The sequence below is a fragment of the Nerophis lumbriciformis genome, linkage group LG19 (genome assembly GCF_033978685.3).
Source record: "Nerophis lumbriciformis linkage group LG19, RoL_Nlum_v2.1, whole genome shotgun sequence".
Lineage (NCBI taxonomy): Eukaryota > Metazoa > Chordata > Actinopteri > Syngnathiformes > Syngnathidae > Nerophis > Nerophis lumbriciformis.
In genome coordinates this window covers 39,446,025-39,456,624 of record NC_084566.2, presented here as the reverse complement: position 1 = coordinate 39,456,624, position 10,600 = coordinate 39,446,025, and positions in this window count along the sequence as shown.

Genomic DNA, 10,600 nt, shown 5'->3' with positions numbered 1-10,600 from the left:
CAAGGCAAGCGCTTGTTACTCTCGGGGTCTCCTAGCCGCTCAGGCAAATCATATTGTCTAAAATTGCATTTTTCCATGGATAACATGACATCATCACGCAAAGTGTGTGCTCTTTCAGTCAATTAGTGCGCATATATACAGCCCGGCCAAAAAATTTTAATTGTAATTTTGAGGAATTCATCTGAATGTGCATGAACTATTTCTGTTCAAAATAGTTAGAAATGTTAAATGTTTAAATATTACCTGTCAGTTTACTGTACTGTGCCAACTGTACTACTATATGAGTACCTATTTTCTATTGTTTCATTGAAAATAAAACAGCAAAGTCCATTTGGCTGTCATCTGTTTTAATTATGAGACACAATTGTGTCAAAGTCATGATTTTTTACTTCATGCTTGAAGTAAGAAATGATGACTTTAAAAAAGTAGTTTTATACTTGTGAGTGTTGATGACACAGCTTTGCAACACTTGATATTCTAGTTTCAAGCATGTTTTACTCAATATAGGTCATCAAATCTCAGCAACAAGCTGTAATATCTTATTGAGATCATTTAGGACCAAAACACTTAAAACAAGTAAAACACTCTAACATAAAATCTGCTTAGTGAGAAGAATTATCTTATCAGACAGAAAATAAGCAAATATCACCCTTATTTGAGATATTTCATCTTTCTTAGATTTCAGTTTTTACAGTGTGTGAACATGAAATATCTTGTCTTTGCAGTCTATTCAATTGAATATACCGTATTTTCCGCACCATAAGCCGCCCTGGGTTATAAGCCGCGCCTTCAATGAACGGCATATTTCAAAACTTTGTCCACCTATAAGCCGCCCCGTGTTGTAAGCCGCATCTAACTGCGCTAAAGGAATGTCAAAAAAACAGTCAGATAGGTCAGTCAAACTTTAATAATATATTAAAAACCAGCGTGATGTGGGCGCGCATGGAGTCGTATATCAACATGGACGGAGCTGCGTGAAAAAAGCCACCCGGCCTCTTCGCGTAAACTTCCCTTAACCACTCGCTCATCTTTTCTTCATCCATCCATCCCTTCGAGTTAGCTTTTATGATGACGCCGGCTGGAAAGGTCTCTTTTGGCAAGGTCTTCCTTTTGAATATCACCATGGGTGGAAGTTTCTGGCCATTAGCATGGCAAGCTAGAACCACAGTGAAGGATGACTTCTCATTCCCTGTGGTGCGAATATTCACCGTACGTGCTCCCGTTGTATCCACAGTGCGGTTCACAGGAATATCAAAAGTCAGTGGAACCTCGTCCATGTTGATAATGTTCTCTGGCCGGATCTTTTTTTCAGCTATCTTGTTTTTACAATATGCACGGAAAGTAGCCAGCTTTTCTTGAAAGTCTTTAGGCAGTTGCTGTGAAATAGTAGTCCGTGTGCGGATGGAGAGATTGCGTCTTTTCATGAACCGGAAACCTGTCGCTTAGTAGGAGCCATTTTGTGGTCTTTACAGATGTAAACACACAAAGGAAATGAAACGTAATATCCGCGCGCTTCTTCTTCTTCTTCTATGCGGGCGGGTGGTTGCTTACAGTAGAAGAAGAAGCGCTTCCTGTTCTATGGGGGCGGGTGCTTACCTTGGCGGTTGCTTGCGTAGAAGAAGAAGCACTTCCTCTTCTACGGGGAAAAAAGATGGCGGCTGTTTACCGTAGTTGCGAGACCGAAACTTTATGAAAATGAATCTTAATATTAATCCATATATAAAGCGCACCGGGTTATAAGCTGCACTGTCAGCTTTTGAGTAAATTTGTGGTTTTTAGGTGCGGCTAATAGTGCGGAAAATACGGTAAGTAGAAAATGATTTGTTGTATTCTCTTTTTATTTACCATTTACACAACGTGCCAACTTCACTGCTTTTGGGTTTTGTACAAGAACTGAAACCTTCTTCTTCCAGTAGTTTTGACACACAACAATGTTGCTTAAGTGAGCCTTTCAGGTTGAAGCGGACATCGTGGCATCATAATTTACATCTTCAGGAAACGCTCGGTCTCTTTGGACCAGCCAGCAAAAGTTAGGAGCCCCATAAAATGTCTCATGTGGCTTGCAAATGAGAAGCTCACGGAAAGACCCCGCGGCCTTGTAAAAAAGATTGTTAAGAAGTGTGTGTGCCTACACGTCACACAAAATATGCCAAATCTAACTTTTACTGTACTCGCGTGTTTGCAGATTGTCAGCGCTTAAAAAAATGAAAGAAATGGCTTTTTTCTCTGAATTTTTATTGCAATGTCGATGCATACCATGTACAGTATATACAGTATAGCGGCTGACAGCAGGACACCCTATGAAACCAGCTTTGAAGAAAATAATGAGTTCTAGTTACAAACCCTGTTTCCATATGAGTTGGGAAATTGTGTTAGATGTAAATATAAACGGAATACAATGATTTGCAAATCCTTTTCCACCCATATTCAATTGAATGCGCTACAAAGACAACATATTTGATGTACAAACTCATAAACATTTTTTTTTTTTTGCAAATAATAATTAGGGCCCGCATGGCCCATTGCATAAGGACTCCCAAAGGGAGTCCTTATGCAATGGGCCATAAGGACCTATTGTATTTGTAAGGTTTTATTCTTTATTCTTTATTCTTCCGCCGCCACATTAAACTGTAATTTGACCCACTTAACATGCTTCAAAACTCACCATATTTGACCCACACATCAGGACCTGCGAAAATTGCCTTTTTTTTTTAAAAACCGAACCACAAAACTCAAAATTGCGCTCTAGCGCCCCCTAGGGAAAAAAAAAACTGGACTGCCTGTAACTCCCACTAGGAAGGTCGGAGAGACATAAAACAAAAACCTCTATGTAGGTCTGACTTAGACCTAGATTTCATAATTGTACATTCTCGGGCTAAAATCAACAGGAAGTTGGCTATTCCCCCTTCAAGACAAAAAAGTACTAAAAACAGTAACTTTTGCCTCTTTGAGCTATAATTTGACCCCCTTAACATGCTTCAAAACTCACCAAACTGAACGCACACATCAGGACTGGCAAAAATTGTGATCTAATAAAAAAAACCTAACCCCAAATCTCAAAATTGTGCTCTAGCGCAATTTTTTAATAAAACGCACAAAAAACTGCTCCTCGGATGAAAAAACTGACAAAACTGCCTGTAACTCCCACTGGGAAGGTCGGAGAGACATAAAACAAAAACCTCTATGTAGGTCTGACTTAGACCTAGATTTCATCATTGTACATTCTCGGGCTAAAATCAACAGGAAGTTGGCAATTCCCCCTTCAAGACAAAAAAGTACTAAAAACAGTCACTTTTGCCTCTTTGAGCTATAATTTGACCCACTTAACATGCTTCAAAACTCACCGAACTGAACACACACATCAGGACTGGCTAAAATTGCGATCTAATGAAAAAACCTAACCCCAAATCAAAAAATTGTGCTCTACCGCAATTTTTTAATAAAACGCAGAAACAAACTGCTCCTCGGAAGAAAAAAATGACAAAACTGCCTGTAACTCCCACTGGGAAAGTCGGAAAGACATGAAACAAAAACCTCTATGTAGGTCTCACGTAGACCTACATTTCATAGATTGACAACCCTCAGCAAAAATCAACAGGAAGTTTGCAATTCCCCCTTCAAAACACATTTTTTGTAAAAACCGGTCACCTTCCTTCAAAAACTATCTCCTCTGAGCGCGTTTGTCGTTTTGGCTTCAAACTAACACAGGAGAGAGATCGAACCCTTGTGTATAAAAGTAAGTCTAACTGCTCCGGTTTTGATTTTATGACCCTTCAAAGAACCGCTGCGCTGATGCTGCTGCGCTGCTGTTTTTTCAGGATGGCTGCTTAAAAGCAGGAAGCACCAACGTGCCCACACAATGCAGACAAGGTAGGTACACTAGACAAAAGTATTGGGACACTTCAGACTAAAAGTAGACAAAAGTATTGGGACACTTATGACTACCACTGGACAAAAGTATTGGGACACTTAGGACTACAGCATGACAAAAGTATTGGGACACTTACGACTAAAAGTAGACAACAGTGTTGGGAAACTTAGGACTACCACTGGACAAAAGTATTGGGAGACTTACACTGAACAAAAGTATTGGGACACTTGGGACTACAACTTGACAACAGTCTTGGGACACTTGGGACATAAACTGGACAAAAGTATTGGGACACTTGGGACTAACACTTGACAAAAGTATTGGGACACTTAGGGCGAAAACTGGACAAAAGTATTGGGACACTTAGGACTACCACTGGACAAAAGTATTGGGACACGTACACTGGACAAAAGTATTGGGACACTTAGGACTACCACTGGACAAAAGTATTGGGACACGTACACTGGACAAAAGTATTGGGACACTTAGGACTACCACTGGACAAAAGTATTGGGACACGTACACTGGACAAAAGTATTGGGACACTTAGGACTACCACTGGACAAAAGTATTGGGACACCTACACTGGACGAAAGTATTGGGACACTTGGGACTACAACTTGACAACAGTCTTGGGACACTTGGGACATAAACTGGACAAAAGTATTGGGACACTTGGGACTAACACTGGACAAAAGTATTGGGACACATAGGGCGAAAACTGGACAAAAGTATTGGGACACTTAAGACTACCACTGGACAAAAGTATTGGGACACCTACACTGGACAAAAGTATTGGGACACTTGGGACTAAAACTGGACAAAAGTATTGGGACACTTGGGACTAACACTGGACAAAAGTATTGGGACATTTAGGACTAGCACCTGCCAAGTTTGCGGGCCCGACCAACGCTGCTTGCAGCTTTAATTAACTTAGAATTTCATGGCTGCAACACGTGCCAAAGTAGTTGGGAAAGGGCATGTTCACCACTGTGTTACATCACCTTTTCTTTTAACAACACTCAATAAACGATTGGGAACTGAGGAAACTAATTGTTGAAGCTTTGAAAGTGGAATTCTTTCCCATTCTTGTTTTATGTAGAGCTTCAGTCGTTCAACAGTCCGGGGTCTGCGCTGTCGTATTTTACGCTTCATAACGGGCCACACATTTTCGATGGGAGACAGGTCTGGACTGCAGGCGAGGCCAGGAAAGTACCCGCACTCTTTTTTTAACGAAGCCACGCTGTTGTAACACGTGCTGAATGTGGCTTGGCATTGTCTTGCTGAAATAAGCAGGGGCGTCCATGAAAAATGGATGCATATGTTGTTCCAAAACCTGTATGTACCTTTCACCATTAATGGTGCTTTCACAGATTTTCACAGACTAATGCACCCTCATACCATCACACATGCTGGCTTTTGAACTTTGCGTCAATAGCAGTCTGGATGGTTCGCTTCCCCTTTGGTCCAGATGACACGATGTCGAATATTTCCAAAAAACAATTTGAAAATGTGGACTCGTCAGACCACAGAACACTTTTCCACTTTGCATGAGTCCATTTTAGATGATCTCGGGCCCAGAGAAGCCGGCGGCGTTTCTGGGTGTTGTTGATAAATGGCTTTCGCTTTGCATAGTAGAGCTTTAACTTGCACTTACAGATGTAGCGACCAACTGTATTTAGTGACAGTGGTTTTCTGAAGTGTTCCTGAGCCCATGTGGTGATATCCTTTAGAGATTGATGTCGGTTTTTGATACAGTGCCGTCTGAGGGATCGAAGGTCACGGTCATTCAATGTTGGTTTCCGGCCATGCCGCTCACGTGGAGTGATTTCTCCAGATTCTCTGAACCTTTTGATGATATTATGGACCGTAGATGTTGAAATCCCTAAATTTCTTGCAATTGCACTTTGAGAAACGTTGTTCTTAAACTGTTTGACTATTTGCTCACGCAGTTGTGGACAAAGGGGTGTACCTCGCCCCATCCTTTCTTGTGAAAGACTGAGCATTTTTTTGGGAAGCTGTTTTTATACCCAATCATGGCACCCACCTGTTCCCAATTCGCAGTCTGGATGGTTCGCTTCCCCTTTGGTCCGGATGACACGATGTCGAATATTTCCAAAAACAATTTGAAAATGTGGACTCGTCAGACCACAGAACACTTTTCCACTTTGCATCAGTCCATCTTAGATGAGCTCGAACCCAGCGAAGCCGGCGGCGTTTCTGGGTGTTGTTGATAAATGGCTTTGGCTTTGCATAGTAGAGTTTTAACTTACACTTACAGATGTAGCGACCGACTGTAGTTACTGACAGTGGTTTTCTGAAGTGTTCCTGAGCCCATGTGGTGATATCCTTTACACACTGATTCCCTATTTGATGCATAACATATTGCTGTATGTACTAGAGATGCGCGGTTTGCGGGCACAACCGCGGAGTCCGCGGATTATCCGCGAATCGGGCGGATGAAATTTTAAAAAATTTGATTTTATCAGCGGGTCGGGTCGGGTCGGGTCGGGCGATTGAAATTTAAAAAAATTTGATTTTAAATAGATTCAGGCGGGTGGCAGTTAAACCAATTGGGAAATATATATACATAGTTAAATGTTGTTACCCACATACGAAAAACGAGCAGGCACCTGCAGCATATGCCACAACAGAAGAAAAAAAAAAAAAAGAGATGGACACTTTTACGGAGCGGAGAAGGCCCCCGACGCCTCCGGGACCGAGGCCCCTTCCCCCGAGAGGGCCCCACCGGGAGCCGTAGCTGAGGCGATCCGCGAGAAGGGCCCGACGCACGTCCAGGGTCACCACCGCGCCCACCGCACCGACACCCCGCCTCGTCCACCTTCGCCGCGGCCGGCGTCACGCGCAGCAGGTAAGCAGCTTACCTGCCCACCACCCCCGTGGCCGAGAGCTCGTAACAGGGGTCACTCCGCGCGCTCCGCCCGCGCAGCTTACCTGCCCGCCACCCCTGTTGCCGGGGGCGCGTAACAGGGGTCACTCCGCGCGCAGTGCGCTCACGAAAGGGGTGGGGCTCACCCTGGTTGATATAGACAGCAGCTAGGACGGTGGCCATGGAACCCGCTAAGGAGTGTGTAACAACCCACCTGCCGAATCAACTAGCCCTGAAAATGGATGGCGCTGGAGCGTCGGGCCCATACCCGGCCGTCGCCGGCAGCGAGACGCGCTTGGAGGTGCGCTCAGCGCGGCTCCCATATGATTGCGCACTGGTGTGCGTCTGGGTCGTGACAGCGTGGCACGCAAATGTCTGTGCTGCATTGGATCAGTCTCCTTTCTTTAACAGGCAAAAGCTTTATAACCTCACTAATGCCTTGCATCGTCTATATTAGATATATAACAACGGGCGGGTGCGGGCGGATGGCGGGCGGATGCGGTTCTGATCAAATGTTAGATCGGGTGGATTGCGGATGGTCGACGACTTTCTGATGCGGTTGCGGATGAAATAATTGCCTATCCGCGCATCTCTAGTATGTACATATTGCATCAATGTGCCTCGTTTGTAGGTACATTTGAGCTCATCGAATATCCTTTACTTTTATCCTCCTTGTATATAATGTAGTTTTGCGTGTCTCACGTTGGCTGCATTTTGTTCCAGACCACAGCAAATGTTACCTAGCTTTCCAAAGATTGTGATAAATCTATTCAAAGAAGACAGCCTGCCTTTTCCTTTAACTTGGACACACACATCTATACCTTCGGCCATTAAAAGCCAGTCATTTCCAGGAGTTATCTCACCTTCTGAGTAGCCTCTGATTTACTGGTCCGCTCTCAACACCAGCAAGACCAGAGAGATCATCGTCGACTTCAGGAGGAGCAGCACCGACCCTGCCCCCCTCTACATCAACGGCGAGCGTGTAGAGAGGGTCCACACCTTCAGGTACCTTGGAGTCCACATCTCTAATGACTTCTCCTGGACAGTCAACACCACATCAATCATCAAGAAGGCTCAGCAGCGGCTACACTTCCTTAGAGTCCTCGGGAAGTACAACCTGAAGCCTGACCTGCTGCTGACCTTCTACCGCTCGTCCATCGAGAGCCTGCTGACCTACTGTATTACGGTATGGTACGGCAGCTGCACTGCAGCAGACAGGGAGAGGCTGCAAAGAGTGGTCAAGACGGCTCAGAAGATCATCGGCCGCCCTCTCCCCTCTCTGACGGACATCTACACCTCCCGCTGCCTCAACAGAGCCAGCGCCATCATCAAGGACAGCACCCACCCTGGCTCTGACCTGTTCCACCTGCTGCCCTCTGGGAAGCGCTACAGGTGCATTAAAACCAAAACAAACAGGCTAAAGAACAGCTTCTTCCCCAGGGCCATAACCATCCTGAACGGACTGCCCCATTGTCCCTCATAACTGCCTTCTCTTCGGTGCAATAACCCATTCCACCAACCACCCTGTTTTTGTTTTGTTTTTTCATGTATATATTCATTTCACACCATATTCATTGCACTTCTACATTTTTTATATTTCTATATATTTGCACATTGTTTTTCTAGCATGCACACATCGCACTGTATGGAATGGCCTCAATCTCGTTACCTTGTGTAATGACAATAAAGCTGATTCTGATTCTGATTCTGAATAATGGTTTCTAATGGTGTAAAAATGTGTAGAAAAAATATTACATTTCAACATTTCTGTCAACGAAGATTTGCGTCAGCCTGCGACACATAGTCATTTTGATAGTAGGCTATTATAGCTAATATAGACACTTACGTCATGTGTTGCCTTCATTATAACAGTTTTCATTTTTTGCGGCTCCAGACAGATTTGTTTTTTTTGTATTTTAGGTCCAATATGGCTCTGTCAACATTTTGGGTTGCCGACCCCTGGTTCTATCCTATCGTTTGAGTCGATGCAGTAAAGCCTTGGAAACGGCAAAGTGCTCTGTTATATAGAGGATCTTTGCCTATCAGATGTATAAAACCATAAGCAGACAACATGTGTAACACAAATACTCGGCCTGCCATTCATCACATGTCATCTCGAGCATGTCCGTAGAAGCCTGAGACCATCATATCTATAATTACACGCCTGACAGGTGTTGCCGGGCGCTCACAAACCTACAATCCGGGCCAAACGGCGCCCTGACACCGTCGCCGTGCGAGCACCCGGCATGGATGGAAGAATCTTTGGGATTTGAGGAATTTCTCAACATCTGGAGCTGGCTGCGATGTTTGGAGGATGTTTAAAAAGGAAATTGTATGTTATTAGAAACGGGCAAAATGGCAGCTTTGCTTCTTCAGCAAAAAAAAAACGAAGATGTGCGGAGTAATATCATCTGTCACTCAGAGCTGTCTTCAGAATCAGAATCAGAATCAGAATACCTTTATTGTCATTGCATGGAAACAACGAAATTGAAAAGTGCTTTTAAAACAACCTACATACAATACTCTTAAGACAACAAACAATAATAAACCATTTATAAACATAATAACATTTTTAAAAACATATTGCACAGCATCTTCTTCCGCTTATCCGAGGTCGGGTCGCGGGGGCAGCAGCCTAAGCAGGGAAGCCCAGACTTCCCTCTCCCCAGCCACTTCGTCCAGCTCTTCCTGTGGGACCCCGAGGCGTTCCCAGGCCAGCCGGGAGACATAGTCTTCCCAACGTGTCCTGGGTCTTCCCCGCGGCCTCCTACCGGTCGGACGTGCCCTAAACACCTCCCTAGGGAGGCGTTCGGGTGGCATCTTGACCAGATGCCCGAACCACCTCATCTGGCTCCTCTCGATGTGGAGGAGCAGCGGCTTTACTTTGAGCTCCCCCCGGATGACAGAGCTTCTCACCCTATCTCTAAGGGAGAGCCCCGCCACCGGTCATTTCGGCCGCTTGTACCCGTGATCTTGTCCTTTCGGTCATAACCCAAAGCGAATGACCATAGGTGAGGATGGGAACGTAGATCGACCGGTAAATTGAGAGCTTTGCCTTCCGGCTCAGCTCCTTCTTCACCACAACGGATCGATACAGCGTCCGCATTACTGAAGACGCCGCACCGATCCGCCTGTCGATCTCACCATCCACTCTTCCCTCACTCGTGAACAAGACTCCGAGGTACTTGAACTCCTCCACTTGGGGCAAGATCTCCTCCCCAACCCGGGGATGGAACTCCACCCTTTTCCGGGCGAGAACCACGGACTCGGACTTGGAGGTGCTGATTCTCATCCCAGTCGCTTCACACTCAGCTGCGAACCGATCCAGTGAGAGCTGAAGATCCTGGCCAGATGAAGCCATCAGGACCACATCATCCGCAAAAAGCAGAGACCTAATCCTGCAGCCACCAAACCAGATCCCCTCAACGCCTTGACTGCGCCTAGAAATTCTGTCCATAAAAGTTATGAACAGAATCAGTGACAAAGGGCAGCCTTGGCGGAGACCAACCCTCACTGGAAACGTGTCCGACTTACTACCGGCAATGCGGACCAAGCTCTGACACTGATCATACAGGGAGCGGACTGCCACAATCAGACAGTCCGATACCCCATACTCTCTGAGCACTCCCCACAGGACTTCCCGAGGGACACGGTCGAATGCCTTCTCCAAGTCCACAAAGCACATGTAGACTGGTTGGGCAAACTCCCATGCACCCTCAAGGACCCTGCCGAGAGTATAGAGCTGGTCCACAGTTCCACGACCAGGACGAAAACCACACTGTTCCTCCTGAATCCGAGGTTCGACTATCCGGCGTAGCCTCCTCTCCAGTACACCTGAA